This window comes from Pelmatolapia mariae, linkage group LG10_11, assembly GCF_036321145.2.
Source record: "Pelmatolapia mariae isolate MD_Pm_ZW linkage group LG10_11, Pm_UMD_F_2, whole genome shotgun sequence".
Lineage (NCBI taxonomy): Eukaryota > Metazoa > Chordata > Actinopteri > Cichliformes > Cichlidae > Pelmatolapia > Pelmatolapia mariae.
The window spans coordinates 45,688,303-45,705,888 of record NC_086236.1 but is presented as its reverse complement, the minus strand read 5'-3'; the positions used below and the strand labels follow the sequence as shown (position 1 = coordinate 45,705,888).

Sequence of the window (17,586 nt, the reverse complement as noted above, 5' to 3'; positions counted from 1 at the left end):
CGGGAGCTCCATTTTCAAGGGCTGCCAAGTCAAGATTGAGCATCCCAGCGAAGCCATGCATGCTTGTTTGGAGGAAGCACCCATCACAACATTGTGGCTAGCAGCCGTACGAACAGTTTCTCTACGTCGCCACTGCTTTGGAGACCTTACTTTTGGGATTGCCCTCGTATTTAGTTGTCATAAAAGTGCACCCAGAGACTGCATTTGTATATATTCGGGCACTTTAAAAAAAACTGACAAATTTATGCAGGGGTTTAATGAAAATAGAACATAAACTTAGCATAACAAAGCAGGTTTCTGCTAACTGCAGTTGTGTATTGCACCTCAAGGAGAAAAAAAAGTTGTTGTGCTTGGATATAGTGTACATGGTTGCTCCTTCTTCCTGTCTGTGCGCTCAATGAAAAAAAAAAACAGTGTTTTCTTTTTCATTCTGATGTGCACTGATGTGCGTGCTGAGATCAGTGTATACAAATGCACAACATATACTCACATCCACATGTGCGTACACACTACTGCCAGGCCTGGTTTCCTCTGTGAAGTTTCGAAATGTGTTTTTCATCATGGTAACAAGAATACGTACAGGCCGTAGGAGTTACTGTATGAGTTTGCCCACAGAATTGGTATTTTTAGCTATTGAAACATCATATTTTCCAAATATATTATATCTAAAAGTTAATACAAGTAATTTTCTTCTTTCTTCTGAGCATCACGGGGCTGTTTCGTTTTAATGTGGTCTTGGCTGTAATGTTTTAGTCTATTCTGTTGCCTTGTAAAGCAAAATGCAACAATGTACTCTTGGTTACACATAGATTCAGCCTAACTTTAACACTGTTATCTTTTCTACCAGAATATGTGTGATTCTAAAAGCTGCATATTTTTCTTTTCTCTGTTCTCTTGTGCTAAATTTGATCTGATCTCATTGTCTTTTCAAGCCTATCCCTTCTTTAAGTTCAGTTCTAGTTTTCTTTCATATGATTTGCTTTTCTCTTTGATGGCTCTGCTGTGTTGATCGTTTCTGTTCTGTTCTGTTTCTATAATCGCGTATTCTTACTTTCCTGTTATTTGCTACATTTTTAGTATCTCTGCATCAGGTGCAATGAGTGACAGTTATTGGTCTGGTGTCAGTGGTTCAGGCTTAGGCGTTACCTCTGTTTAAGGCTGATCTCATTTCCTGCACACTTCCTCTGTGGGGTTAACGGCTGGCAGACTTGTGCACATCCTGGCTGAGGTACATAAGAGGGAAAAAAAACAGTCATGGCAGCTAACAAGTGGAAGAAGATACATTCCAGCAATTAATTAGACATAGCAGTCATAATATACTATTACACACTTAATTGTCTCTTATACTTATTTAAGCCTGAAAATATGTACTGGTGACATTTTTTTAAATTAATTAATACTTTTTTTTGCAATTACGTAGTGAGAGGTATTGACCAACAAAAAATAAAACTTCAATAAAATCATTCCAGTTTTGGAATAAATTCATGTGATAGGGTAAATATAACTGTTGCCCTACTTATTTTATTTGATAATTATTTGATGTCAAGCATGTAATTTAAACATTAGTGAGTTTCGTCCTCAAATATAGTTTCATTCTTGGCCTGAAACTGTGAAACAAGGACAGCAATTCAACTGACACCTTGCGTGCAGTTAAACATGCGTGCTTGTACGTGTGTTCATCTGATAAGTCGGCTGTGTTTCTCCGCTCTTTACCAAATTAAATTAAAGTTTAGAGCACAGCTCGTGTCTCAAATACCAGTTTGCATGAATGAGGACACAGATGAAAGCTAACTTAAATTATGTCCATAACTGTCCACAAGTTTTTATTAAATAGATACTGTGTAACACTACTGAATATTCAATGAGGTACCTTTCAATGGTACAGTGTAATATACCATTTGGACCGTAATGATAGTCCCAAAGTCTTTGTTTTTCCTGTCTGGCAGACAGACTAGGGGCCTTGAGCAGAAGAAGAGGAAGTGCGATAAACTGTAGGTGGAAAATATGGTGGGTGAACAAGTGAGGCGGGGGGTCGTATCTGACAAGGGAAGCTGGTGTTAGTAACCGCATGCAAAGATAGAAGGAGAAAGATAGGCCGGCCTCGAAATTCGTCCCTAAGCGAACCCTGCTCTGGTATTTCACATGCTCTATGCTGGCTGAAAATGGACATTCTTATATAAAAAACACTTTTTTTCTACTCTTTAGCCATGGCAGTGGAGTTATGGGACAGGATGATGTAGCTAAAGAACCTCTAAAGAGCTTCTGGATGGATTAACATAAAATTGTGCGTTGAGTTGCCATGGCGCTGCGCTGAGTAGGAGCCTGCTGCAGCATTTTATAGTATAGAGATTTTTGACTTCATATTTGGTACTGCAATATGAACTTGTTGCTTTTATATTGGCCCTATGAGGATAAAGAACTGGTCAATAAGCATATTGTAAAAGCAAGCCTACGCCTAGGTTTCCCTACCCTATGAGTTAAAAGTCACCTCCGATCAAACTCAAATCAAATTACAGACGTGAGATATTTTTCATCTAAAGTCACCGCCATCATTATCACAGCATACTGTAGCGAGCTGCTCAACTCTAAACTATTTAAAGAGCTTTAAGATGCAGATGTGGAAGGAAAAATAATTACCTCTCTTCTCTCTTTTCTCTCTGAAAGCAGAGGAAGAGGCACTTGGTTCTGTACCTTTGAGCATTCCCAGACTGCTGGTATTCTCATATGAAAAGTAAAGCTTCATATTTTCACGAGTCTCCTGAGTGATCATTAAAGTTCTTTATGTTATTTTAACTAGATTTTTTTCTCAAAACAATGCAATATTCATTGATAATCTATGTTGTGACGATGAAAGTGAAAGTCTTTAGATGTTTTGCAGTGCTGGACATACTTCTCCAGAGTTTTACATATTGTATGAATAGATGTTCTTAATGTAGTATTTGTTCCCTTGTGGTCAAATTGTAAAAGCTACTTCTTGAGAGTTAAAATGCACATATATAGAGAGTATATATGTGAATACACTGTTGTGTTGGAACTTTTCCTAGATACACTGTTCAACAAAGAATTTGCAATGTAAAGATATAAAGAGGGAATTTAGTCACCTTTCACCTGTGTGTGTGTGTGTGTGTGCGCGTGTGTGTGCATGTGGATTGTCACTTGCCGAGTGCATGTTATTACATGTGAGTCCCTCCCTTTCAAACTACTTTCTCTTCAGCTCAGTGTAAGGGCAGACAAACACACATGTGCACACACGCACAAAAACACAGACGTGCGCACAGAAACAGAAAAAATAGTGACTTTCATCCCAGTGAGGGACTCAACATCAACTGGCTTTTAGCGTGTTTTACCAGACTAGCACAGGTTAGTGGCTATGATTGTTGTGACATCCACTACTTCTGAATGTTTCACATAAAATCCACAGTGATGTTCCTATAGCATACAGGAAATGCCACACTGAGGCCCTTTTCCCTTGTAATTACAGGCCCTTGTGCAGACATATTGGGGTTTTTTTAAAACAGATTTACAAAAAAGCATTTTAAAAAGTGCTGTCATTATTTTTTTTTCTTTATTTCCATACAACATAGTAATAACACAAATACAGATTTGTTATCAAACTTTATTTTGCAGTCAGTGATACAATGAGCTGCGAAATGTAACTCTTACAGATGTGATTGCATATTTCGAGCTTCTAACTTAGACTCTCGAACCGCTACATGATACCCTTATTTTTAAAATCAAATTCTTGCAGTTTAAGGCGATGACAAACAGCTATATATGAGAACTTTTAGTGATGCAAATGCTCAAAATGTTCCACAAAAGTTAATATTCATCACTGGCTGCTTTCATTCTTGTTTTTTCCATCGTGCTGTCCTCTTTAACCTCACCCGTCTTCTTCAGTTTCCTGTAAGCTTCTGTGTAGATCTGCACTGTGCAAACACATACATAAGAAACAGATATAAGAATTTTTAATTTTAGTGCATTTAGTCTTTATGGATTAAAGTTTCAATTAATTCAAAAGGGTAAAAGAAGGCGAAATATCTTTAATAGTTGCCACTTTCTCACCACTGAAAATCTTAGAAATACAATTCTGCTGCGGCCTCCTGTTTTCTCAGTGACACGGTCTCCAAATCATACATCATAGCAGGTCTCACTAATATCTTGTAAACCTTCCCTTTCACTCTGGCTGCTGTCTTTCTGTCACAAATCACAGCAGACACTCGTCTCCACCCACCCCACCCTGCCTCCACTCTCTTATTCACCTCTCTTGTGCACTGCTTGTTCTCTGGAATGGTGAACCCCAAGCGTAGAAACAACCTTACCTTCAGTTATCTCTTTCTCTCCTTGCATCTTCACCTTTCCACCTGTCTCCCTCTCACTGTGACACATGAAATGTTGTGCTTCTACTCCTGTTCTTTCCTCTTCTCACTGATGAAAACCTCCACCTCTCCCGGCTCTCTTTCACCTGTTACCTAATCTCACTACACATCACAATTCTTACCGATGATCTGCATGTTTGCGACTCTTCAGACAAGAGGAGGTATGTTTGTGGCCCCATGTGGCTGGGTTTTAAAAAAGCAGAAATGTGATGGGTAAAAACAACAGTTGCTATCTTTCATTGAAATATTTTGGTTACCTTGAGTAACAGGTATTGCATCAAATCACCACAGATGCTTAACGTTGCCCCTTTAGCAACAGAATTCTTATAACAGGGCTACCACATAGCACATACGTCTATAGTACATACTCCTATGACTGAGATATTTGTTTGAAACTGGTGGAATATCAAGTTCATTTTTAAAGGATCCAAACTACCTTTGTGATAACTAGGGCTGCCACGATTAGTCGACTAGTCACGATTACGTCGACTATCAAAATCGTCGACGACTGATTTAATAGTCGACGCGTCGTTTGAAGCTTTGTAAGATCCCAAAAGACGCAGGAATAAGTAGTAGGATTTAAGAGTGTAATAACGGACTGAAACAGAAGATGGCAGCACTGCATGTACAAGGATGCCAGCTGCCGTTAAACCCCGAAGAAGAAGAAGTAGCTCTGTCCCAGAATTCATAACGCAGCCCAGCTCAGTTGTCAACAATGGCGGCAGCTAGTTAGTTTTAATATTACTCTTATTATTCTTTCTGGGTCACAAAATAAACGTTTAACATATTTTCAGGCGAGAATGTAACTGTGTAAACCTCAAATATCTGCTCAGTTTATCAAGACACCACATATTTTCAAAAGCGCTCCGAAGTTTTCGGAGACGTCTGTTACCCACTAGCTCGATAGCTAGCCGGGGGCAAGGCTCACTAGAGCCGCTGAGAACACCGGACTCCCGGCAAATCGTTTTCAAACCCACCGCCGTCTTTCGCTACTCAGGTTAAACATGCATAAGTCACTTAGATAACTTAAAAATGTTATTGTTTGGCTTTTTTTAGTATTTTATTTGTTCCTGAGCAATGTTCCCTCTAATTTTTCATGTGTCTGAGCGAACACACAAGCTCCCTGAGCGGTCCCTTGGACCACTGTGAGCGACATCAGATGTGTGCACTGTGGTCACGCCAGCATCTAGTCCATCCAAGTTACATGGTTTATTAAAATTATCAAATTACGGCATTTACATTTATGTTAGACTACTTTTAAACTGCTTTAGCCCATTTACAATGAAAATGTAAAAAAAAAAAAAAAATCTTGTTCATGAACCTGTGTAGTATGTTAACACTATTGGAAGTAAAAATAACTTGAACTCCAATTTTGAAAACACAACTTTCTTTCTTTTTATTTTTTTTTATAAAGCTCTGACTTGTATTATGAGTCTGAGTCTGTGGTCTGTGAGAGAGTCCTGTAACTCTCTGTCTGCAAAATACAGTAAATAATGACCCAATGTTGGGCAATTAATTATATAGTTCTTCAAAAAAGTTACTCAGTTTGGGAAACAACAAAGTTTTTTGCAGCTATTTTTTTTAAATGCAGCCAATGCATTTTTAAATAAACATTTCAAACTATTTACAGAACAATCAGCTGTTCTGCATCAAACTTGATGCCACACAAATTATTTGTGCCACTCCAAAAAATAATTTCTGTCCACTATGAGATAAAGGAGAACAACAGCCTGATACCTTCAGGCCTGACAACAGGAGATGTATCACTCCTGTAACACCTGTAACATTCAGCAGTCGCCTCATTGTTCTGACACACACAACAAAACTATTGACTACACTACACACTAACTACACAAGATTTGCGCTAAACGTCTCAAATCTCTCACATCTCAAAACACTGCTGTCACTCCTAAAACTTCCTCCCGTTTCTTAACAACTAGATGCTACGTTGCCATATCATTTTTTGATTGGTCGACATGGTACTTTTTTTGGACGAATAGGAAAGAGAGAGGGTTGTGGGGGTTTGCTTTTGCTCACAGGCTTTCGAGCCTTTTTCCTTATAAAACGCCGTTTTTACCGTTTCTTCCCGCAGTAAATATAAACAACGATAGTATTCAGGAAGAAAACCAAACATTGCAGATATTTTTATCATAATTCTGGTTTTACGTGGCCTATCAACACAATTTAAAAACTGGTATAAAGTCCACACTTTTTCCGTCAATTGTTCCGTCTGTCCTGCTCACATCTCCAATGGTTGGACACGTTGTCATTAACGTGGCTTCACTCCACATCAGCCACACCGCTTTGCTCGCTAAAACACCGGTGTCGGCACATAAGGACGCTGTCATAGCCTGTCAACCACATTGATTGGCTGCGTATATACGAATCTGAATCGCATTATTGGCTGGGCTATGGGATAAGGTGGCATCGTTCTAATCCCATACGGGAGCAGCCAGTCACTGACTGACTAACACTGCAAAACAGAACTGTTAAAGTTTTAATTTTAATTTCAATTCAGGTTAGATTTTTTTTTTGTGCGCAACGCAGATTTTCTGTGCGCAGAGACCGTGCCAGCAGTGCGCAATTGCGCACGTGCGCAGCTTAGAGGGAACATTGTTCCTGAGTAAATCGGTTTGCCTGAGATTAAAGTTATAGTTTTTACACAGCTGAATAAACGTCAAGCAGACAACTGGTTATCAGAAGTGTGAGATGCTCGAGAATATACTCCGGTGTCCCGTTATATTTTAGATAGCAAGGAGTTTATTAAACTTCACCGAAACAATCTGCAAATTTCATTAAAATTTAATAAACTATCATCTTGTCTTTATTTTTAGTTAGCACATACTTTAAACACTTAAAGCTGTAAGCTAATGATAGTTATATAAGAGCAGATGCATGCTGGTGCAATAAGCTGTACGTTTTACGTCCAATGGATGCATGATCTGATTAGTCGACTAATCGCAAAAATAATCGGTGACTAGTCGACTATCAAAATAATCGTTTGTGGCAGCCCTAGTGATAACATTCAGTGCAGCTCAGATTTGGGCCTCAACAGTGCAACATGCTCTTTCTAAATTTCATAGGTTGCCTTGCTTTCTGCCCTTATCTTTTACCACTAGCTGTCCAAAAAAAAAAAAAATCCCAAACTGTCACTCTCCTTACCACGCTGTACTGTTACTGGTTGGAAAAAAGCACCAACCACAGGGCCAGCTTTTCTTATGAAGGTTCTGCACCGTAGGGTATCTATGCCCAACTGGCGTTGTCGTCACTGAATCAATATTTGGAGCACAGGGGCTGTGACTATTATCTACAGACAAGAATTCTAAAAGAAAGAGGCTGGCATTTGAAATTCTGGGAAAGTTATTGTAGGATCATTACTAAGCATACTGGAAAGTGTAAGCTATAGCCTGAAACAAGTCAGAGTTTCGATGTGAAATGAAAAGAGCCTCATGAATCACTACTCTTTAATACTATGTCATTAAAAAAAAGGAAAAAAAAGAACTGACATATAAATCACTAGATGTCTGTATTATTCCCAGGGGGCATGTATGCTGTGCACAGTCAGGCTGCTTTTTCCCCCAACATGCCAGTCTGGCAGACTTCACATCTGGATCACTGTTATTATGACAGTCATAACATTCAACAGGGCATGGTATTCCAGGCACAATTATACAACTTCCAAAACTGGAAATCAATTTTGGAAATTAAGTTTATGGGTTTTCTATAAGTACAACATATTTTTAGGCCTAAGAATATGCAATTAACAGACAACAGCACTCAGCATGTCTGTACCACATGTAAAAAGTTGAAATATACCATAAGTATACCTAAATGCAAAGGATGAGTAGCTTAGATATATAGTTACAGTACTGACTCCCATAAGATTCGCTATGCAAGCGTAGTATAAGATAAGATTTTAAACTGATAATAGGGGAATTAAGTGCTATCTTCTTAACTGTAGCCACATGGGAATATATTGTAAAACAAACCTAAAGACAGCTATTATAGATTTATCCTACAACATTAATTAGACAAAATTAACTCCAGAATGGATCTCTCATACGCCAGACAGTCAGACAGTCCAACTACTATATATTAGGGTGTGTCATCTAGCAGTGAACACTTTAGCTGTGATTCACCATGACATATCCAAACAGCCACTCTGTCTCTTCTACGCACATACACACACAGACACACAACTACAAAGAACAGCTGTGCTAGCGTGTATTCCTGCACAGTTCTTAAAATGGAACAACTGTTCACACTTCATTGCAGTAGCCTCAGCTTATCAAACACATAATCACCGTCTTTATCTGAGCTACTGATGTGTCACAACAACACAATGGAAGAAATGTTACCATCCAGCATATGAATGTCTGGTCATCTCTGTACAGTGTTTGTACTGTCATCATCATCATCATCTTCTTGGCCATGCAAGACCAACAGCAGCCTTAAACGCTCTGTTTCTTACTCACATCATTGGTCTAAACAAATAAAATCAGCCAACGCAACAGCCAATTCAAGTCATACAAAGGTGATGTTGAAAGGCGAGTAAATGAAGGGTTGTGAAGAAAAAAACACATTGTGATAAAACGAAAAGAGTAAACGACAAAGAAAGAATCAAATGAAATAACATCCCAATCCTGATCCTGCCTTATTCCCTGGCTCACTTCCTCTCTTCTCCCTTGTTCTGCTCTTTCATTTTCAACTCATTTTGCTGGCTCACTTCTTCCTCCAACACCCCCTCCATTCTTTCTGTCACTCTCTCCCTCCATGAGCAGACAGGCAGAGACAGGGAGACTGTTGTTGTGCTTGCAGTCTGACACTATCAGCTCATAAATCCCTGTCAGCAGCTTGTATGCCTCCTCTCCTCTCTCCCTCCCCGTCTCTTATCCTCCCTCCCTTCACTGGTGGAGAAACAGAAGAACCCAGTGACCTGCCAGTGAAGGTTTGACTGGCACAACCACACACACATTTAGAGAAATATATATAGAGCATATACAGTATATACAGATATATAGATAGTCAGACAGACAAGCAGACAGACAGACATATCTGATTCTCATGCCTCCCCTCTACTGTCTCTCTTTTGCTAGGTTCCTTCCTCCCTGTCTTTCTTTCCCTCAGGCAATGTTTGCCGGCAGACAGTCGTCACTGACAAGAGCTTCCTGTGGTTAGGGGTAAACACCTGGGTAATGAGGCCATGCTGCACAACAACCCAAAAAAAAAGCAAAACAGATTCACAGACCTCACTCACTCTGCCGAGTACTGTAGACTCACAATCGGGTCACGCAGCCACACAGGGTCACACGCGCAGTCACACATGCAAATAAATCTCACAGGAAAACAAGCACAGACATGAACACATTTAAGCACATACACAACCGCACATGCACATAACTGGTTCAGACTGAAAAACAAGAATCTAGATGGAGTGGACATGGATTCAAGAAGGTTCTACTTCTGTGCCGTCACTAGTAATTTGTTCCTCAAATGCAGAAACAAATCCTTGTCTAAGTCATGTCAGCGAGACACTCAGTCAGGATTTTTGACATACTGCAAATGCTCAAACTGAGTGTGAAATGTGAGTGCTGCTGCAGGGAAGAACAGAGCTGCCTGTCTCGACTGCAAAGTCACAAAAGGACTTTTCCACTACAGGCAAGTTATTGGCCCACACCTGAACCTGCGTCAGCTGTCCAAAGTGCTGCCTTTGTCACTCCAGCATTCTTGCAGCCTACAGGAGATGGTACAAGCTGAAGTTTGGTGGGTGGTCACAGGACTGTGCTGATTTTTTTTTGTGTCTGTGTGTGTGTGTCTGCTTTCGTGTGACGAACAGACACATCATCACCACTCAAATATAAGTGGCTATCTGTCTAAATGTGAGTTGACTGTAGGGGGAGCAGTAATACATCGTATTTCTGCAAGTTTGTGTCTTGCTTGCTCAGCAAGGGTCAGATAAATTGCTGGTATTTTTTATTACTGACAGATTCTGTTGTTCATGGAGTTCTAGTGGGAAAAAACAGCTCTTTGTCACTAGAAGAGTTTTTGATGAACCTTGAAAAGAAGGATCCAGTGACCCACCTCTTACACTTTTTCACATATCATATAAGACTAGATAAATAAGTGTGGAGGAGCTGCAACAGAGGAAATTTAATTTTTAAGTATGACAAATGTCCCTGTTCAACATGGGCCATAAGCAAAGACATAGGGACACATCTCTCCAGATTACAACTATTCTCGGAGAATACTGAGCCACTTCATGTATATTTAAAAAAGCTTTGATTTACAGACGTACATTTAAATGCATCCTGGATGTAAAACACAAAAACCCATCACGTGACTGGGTTGGGCAGCAAGCACAGTATACTTGTTTTTCCCCATTCCTCAAATTTTCACTCTTCTTATGAAAACAAAAAGAAGATGTACTCATATTCAAAGCTCTGAGGCAAAATAGCCAATTTCCCTATCAGCTGTAACCAATACTTCATTTTCATGCCACTCTTGCTTTTTACATTGTGCTTTTATCCAAATTGATTTTGTCACAACAGAATTACATCTTACTGCTCCACTGCTTCAAAATATTGTGCTAGTATCAAAGCCTCAAGAATCTTCCATGTCAAAAGCACTAGAGTGCAAATGATTCACTCAGCAATCATGTTAATCTGTTATCTCTGGACAACAAGGCGCAGCCTGCATCGCATGTCTCATAGAAGTAACAGGGAAGCTTGTGGTGAATCATCAGCCCTACCAGACCCACACGGTCTTAAGGGTTGTTTTAGTTTTGAGGAGGATTTTTTTGTTCTTTAATGGTCTTCATGCAAGCTATTTTAGATATGATTCAATTGAGCAAAAACACTATGTGTATTGTATGGTAGTATCTGGGTTTGCATATGTCTATACGCGCACGCTTGTGTGGCCCGCATGTCTTTGTGTGCAAAGGAAATGGCTGACAGTGAAAAATGTGACCAATTCTAATTTTAATTGCTGAGTGAAAAAACAGCCTCTGCATTTGCGGGTTCTGTCCAGACGAACAGAGGAGAAGGGGTTTAAGCATGAAAGCGTATTTCTTATCACAATTAAAAAGTGTTTTAACATACCGGCATCCCTTTGAAGTTAGATTAGCAGCAATATTGGAAAGATCAGCCCCAGTCTTAAACAATGGAAATTGAATAGGGGAAAAGAAATGACTTAACAGAGCCAAAGGTAAAGTTTTCCTTTTGTTGTTCATCTTTTTTTTCCCCCCTTGAATTTGGCCTCATACAATTTTCTGATAGATTCTCTTGTGCAGAGCGACTCTTTTTTTTTTTTAGTATTATTATTATTTCTTTTTTAACATAAAATTGCTTCATGTCCAACCTAGGGAATGGATTGAGGGGACTACGGCAGAAAAGAAGAAAACTTAATTTGACAGCGCAATTTGAATTGGAGATCCTTCTTAGAGGATTTGAAGCCTGGAGTGACAGACGAAATTGTACATAGGCACAGCTAAGAACTGTAATCACAATAAGCCCATATAAGCGTCTTGATTGTAAGGGTCTGAAGCCACACGGTGGCTGTCTTGTGGAGCAGCAATCTACATGCAGAAGCGCACAGTGGAAGACACACACATCCACATGCAAATACACAACAACAATCAGCTATGGACTTGCAAGTCAAAATTCCCATCAATACAAGAAAAAGCCACTCCTTACATAAAGACATGGAAACCCATGGGAAGACACAAGGGCTGGAACTGAGAACAGTGTAATTAGAGAGAAAGACAGATAGGTTAACCCCAGGCACAGAGGCAGAACGAGAGAGAGGGGGGAGGAGAGGTGACAAGGTTGAGAAAAGTCCCATGTTAACCTGGAAGAAAGAAAACAGGAACAAACGGGGCAAAAAGGAGCAAACAGCTGCTAAGGATTTACATGCTGTAAATTATTTATGCAATCAGCTGTAGGAGCACAGAAACAGAGAGAGAGAGAGGGAGGCAACAGAAAAAATAATCAGGGTTGCAGAAAAAAGAACAGGGGGTGAAAACTGAGAGACGTAGACACGTCTTTGCTGTAAGTTACAACAAAGAGAAAATGTAACACTTACCCTCACACTCCTGTCTAGACACAGCAATCTTTCCCACTGAGCCTCACTCTGACACACCTGAAACAAACAGTAACACTGTTTACCTACACATGTTACTCTCCAGTTACACGCAAAGCTTCAGATGTCTGCTTCCAGGGTATGAATGACAATGCAGCATGCTGCACGAGATGATTTTACGTGATCTCTGAGACGGTTCTCTGTGAGTTTGAAGTCTAAACGCCAAACCTTTATTCATCTTTCTGAAGATTTCTTTACATGTCTCCTAATGCATGTGTATGCCTATGATCTATATCACAAGCCAAACAACCCATGAAACAAACTTACTGTGCCTCTACTGAACTGTGCATTATTAATTTCAACCTACAGCAGGTTCAATTCAATTCAATTTTATTTATGTATTTTTTAAATTTGCTGTATGTTCCTACTGCAGGTGCTAATGCTTCACTGTTACTGTGCTGCCGTGTATGTTTAACATTATTTACACACTGACAGCACTTCAATAAGAACATCTGCTCCGCATTTACATAAAACACTGTAGTTAGCTTCCAGTCTTGACATTTTTTATACAGTATATATATTTAGCTAAAATTACAGCAGCTAAACAGCAGCTAAACACTGTAGCTTATACAGTCCTTAAATATTCTGGTTAAAAACAGCCTTGTAGGCTGTATTCTGAGTATTATTGTGTGAGAATAATAATACAGTGTGTAAAACCCAGTAGCAAAAATATGAAGAGAAACATACATCAAATTTAATTTCAAGAGCCTCTTAACTTTCTGCAGGACTCAGAATGAAATATTTACTAAAAGAAACTGAAAAGGACAAACTGTATATATTTACATTTTTTTCGCAGTGATTTAGTAATTTAATGACACTGTCAGTCTTAAACTACAGCACTGCCTATTAAATTCTACCATAAACTATGGCATATAGAGTACATCAGAAATACCACATAAAACTAACAGCATCACTGCACCCATTGCACTCGCTCTGTGCTCACTCGTACACTGTGACGCCCAGGAGCTTTTTGAGAAGATGCTGATCCACAAATTCCCATGGGTTTGGTGGAGTGGACCGGAGCCAGTGGAAATTGCAAACAAACACTGGGGCTGCTGTGTCTGATGTGAGCAAAAACAACCTCAAAGACCTCATTCACACATCACATCTGTGCGTGCGATTGTGCATGTGTTGGGAAGTTCATGAAGAAAAGTGGGAAAAAATGGGAGCAACTGTGCGTGTATCTGTGTGTGTGTGTGTGCGTGTGTGTGTTTATGAATCTGAGGACTTGAAGGCTGTTCAAAGGCATTACAGCATTAAATTTATGAAGGCATTCACAGTAACACTGGCAATAAAATAGATCTCAGCTCCTGGCAAAAGTTCATATTAGGTCTTACTATGGCAGGAGAGAGTGGGAAGGAGGAAGAGCGCGCGTGTGTGTGTGTGTGTGTGTGTGTGTGTGTGTGTGTGTGTGTGTGTGTGTGTGTGTGTGTGTGTGTGTGTGTGTGTGTGTGTGAGCGAGGGTGGAGGAAAAGGAATGAGGTGACACTAAAGGTCAAGAGAGAAACAGAGAGATGTTGAGAGGAAAACAAGAAAAAAAGCCAGAAGAGCAGAAGAACACAAACAGAAAACAATTTCAAAATGGGAAGAGAGAAACTTCTCATGACAGGCCAATGGCAACAAAGACCAGAACCAAAAATGCAAAGAGCAGCAGAGAGAAGCAGCAGCTCTCTCCTCATGTCTCTCCACCCCATGGTTTCAGTGGCCAAGTCCACACCACATTATGGGTCCCTAGGTTTTTTATAATGGCTGGGTGTGTTCTGATTCTGCGCTAAAGTCATTGCTAGTTAAATTCCATTCCTAATTAGTGGTGGGAATGAGAATGGAAAGGGGAATTGGTTGAGGAACAATTAAACATCACTGAGGGAAAACAATATTTTCAAACAACATTTCACACCACGAGCCGTGACAGTGTCGGATGAAGCATACGTGCCCACACGGCAGATTTTTCTTCCCTCCCTATCAATTTCAGACTTTTGAGCCAATTCCATGTATAGCTGCAGTTAATACAACCTGCAGATATACATTTGTTGTTGACAGAATACATGGTGGGCAGTGCTGGGCAGCAACTAATTACATGTAATGCCAGAGTACTGCTGTCAGTTTCATACCGCATGTAGGCCCTGCAGAACTTAACTAAAAACTATTAAGAACTGTTTTGTTATTTCAGGCTAAATCCTGAAACAGCAAATATGGCAGGAGGCCTGCCTATTTCAGATCAACTGTGTTGTTGCACTGATGTGAACGGCAAACATTTGAGGTTCACAGCAGTTTCAAGGACTTTGTTGGCAGTGATATCTGCTTGACTGTTGAGTGCTCTTCTGGGGTTTACATTTACTAGTCAAAATTTCTGTTTTGAGTTGAGTCTTTGTGATGATGTTTATGCTTAATTTCTATGAATATACACATCAAAAGGGACAAAAGGATGCAAATTTGAAAAATCAACAGCTAGTATAATAAGCGCTGACATTATGGGTGAACTACATTAACCATAGAAGACAGCACTATGGCATTTGTGTGGGATCACTCTGAACAAAATACCCATTCACAGAACAAGTTTTGACTCAATAAACACATTTATTGCAATAACATTTGGAGACTGAGAAATTTAAAATAAGTGAGCAGTAGCTTCAAGGCACAACTTCAAAAATCCAAAGTGTCCAAAACACGATTTATAATAAAAGTGCAGTTTTGTGGAGAATAAATGAAATAAACTGGCATCCCCGTTTGTTAAAATAGCAAGTTTTTTGTTAGCACTTTTACTCAAGCACTTGTATTGAATGACACACACTCACAGACCCTGATGCACCTGATGTAAAGTGTTAATGATGAGAGAATTAAGAATGACTATCTCAATGTTGTGATGTTTTAATAGCGTGCAGGTGACTAACATCTCGCTGATGGGAATTTGATCATGTATTTGTTAAAGACAGACTTTTAATGAGCAGCTCTTGAGATTAAATGCGCCAGTATAAATGAGACTCGAATAAAACTTGGATATTATTGTAAATACGTGCTCGGTGAAAATATCTTGTTATGCCAAAAAACTAAGATTCAGAGAAACCAATAGATTTTGTATGGCCATTTTTGACTAGCACTTGTAGGGAAACCCAGCGTTATGTTACGAACCCCAAATTTTTGGAGTGGTGAGCGGATTCTCCCACTTTAAGACAAAACACAGGCTCACAGTCTTTGCTGTTTCCTTTTTTATTAATGAGTCACTCACTAACCTTACCTCCTCATAATGCTGACCACATAAATAAGCTTTCCCAAAAACCTCACAAAGCTCACATTAAAGTGTCATTTTTCAACTTTTTTAAATGTACTAAACAGTAATAGTTTGTTTTTCAGATTTCCATCACCACTGCTGCAAATTGCAAATGTGACCTTTTTTTTCTGGAATGATAACGGAATAAATTCTTTCAGTAAAGCACTCAGGCAGATTTTAGCTGCTCAGCTCTGTGCTTCACTCAAGCTTGTGGCTCTGGATACATGTGTGCAAGGGTGCAGAAAGCAAAGCTGCACATAGTGTAAATCTCACAAGATATATCATAACATTTGAGTCTGTGAAACTGTCAGTTCAAAGGCTCTTGGGCTCTAGCATATGGAGCAGTGATTTGGCAATTTAGACTATTAAATATAGACTAACAGTGAGCTAATGTTTGTCTATGTAACATGATCAAAGCTGCAAACATGCAATTATGAAATGAATGGCCTCCCTATCTCTACTGTTGCTTTACTCTTTTAATTTGCTCATAAAGCATTTTCAAGCAAACATTGTCACGATAGAAGTCAAATGTGCTGACTAGCAGCATAGCCATGAAGTCAACACACTGGAATGCACTTCCATCCCCACAGGAGCGAAAGGATGAATTAATATTTGATTGACATGTAGTGAGCCAAGCTACTGAGTGTAAAATGTGCGCTGAAAGCAAGGAAGAAAGTACAGAGAGAGGGGCATTATGATTGATTGACTGTACCTACTGAGCAATTAGAGTGAGATTAATTGGTTAGTTGTCACTTCATTTGACTGTTATTAGCCAAGGAACTCCTCTCTGGAAACCATTTAAATGCGAGATAATTGACATAATTGTTCTGCAGACGACAGAACTCCTGTGGTACTACAGAACACAGTCTGTGGGCTAACAAGAGAAAAAGATGAAAGGAAGAAAAGAAGGTTGAAAATCAGGTAAAATCAAGAGGAAGAAACAATATTTTAACAACATTTGAGGTCATGGAAACTTACTGCTTGTGTGTTTTGGGCTGTAGATTAGCTAGGATATGTCTCCACACTAAGTGAAATTCTTCTTTATTACATATACATGCACACACACTCACACACATACACACACGCCAACACAAGGTCGGACTTAAAAATTAGAGCAGGGTATGAGGCGACCTTGTGAGGCTCCCGTTAACCAAATAAAAAGTGTATAGGATTTATGATCCTATCAAAGCACTAACACATAACACATCGTATATTCCTAAGCTCATTATCCATTAATGATCTTCCTAACTCATTCACTTTAAATGTTCATAATGTTTTTTAATATTTAAATATATTGCAAATATTGAATCGTTGTATAATTAATCCAATGCCTACTGCAACTGAGCGCATATTTTTAAACCTCTGTCTTTCCCGTTTTCACTTGTGCGATAAAACATTCAAACATTTACACTCTGCATATCAGTGTGGGAGATCAAGAGAAGTCAGCCTGCAAAATAAGCTGTCACGAAGATTAGATGTCATCAGTAGCATTGAGGCTCTAGCCCAAGATTGCAATAGCATTCATTAAAAAAAGACATCAAATTACACGCCAAAGTGACGGTAAACTATGCGTTTTTCAGAGATATGATACAAACCAATTAAGGATAGTGTCTGTTTTCACAGTTTTAGGATTATCAGTGTGATAACTAAGCAGAAGACTAAAAGATGCATTGAGATATATCCGGCGCTGGAGGATCTTCCATGGGTTCAAACAAGGATGGTTCTGCACTGCATCTGCAGCCAAATCTGTTTCTTGTGTCCAATTCATAATGAACTGTTTGGATGACTGATTACATATAAAGTAAG

At 39.3% G+C, this 17,586-nt stretch overlaps 1 long non-coding RNA gene across 3 annotated transcripts in view; it reads right to left on the bottom strand.

Annotated features, from left to right (window-relative positions):
- Positions 1-3,614: 3,614 nt before the first annotated feature.
- Positions 3,615-17,586, bottom strand: part of LOC134637107 (uncharacterized) — a 104,980-nt gene continuing 91,008 nt past the window's right edge. For 2 of the 3 annotated variants that reach the window (XR_010095069.1, XR_010095070.1), the window contains exons 5-6: positions 12,456-12,512; positions 3,615-3,926 (exon numbers count right to left, since the gene is read on the bottom strand). This is a non-coding gene — a long non-coding RNA (uncharacterized LOC134637107). The remainder of the gene's footprint in view (positions 3,927-12,455; positions 12,513-17,586) is intronic. The other variant, XR_010095071.1, reaches the window with a different exon arrangement.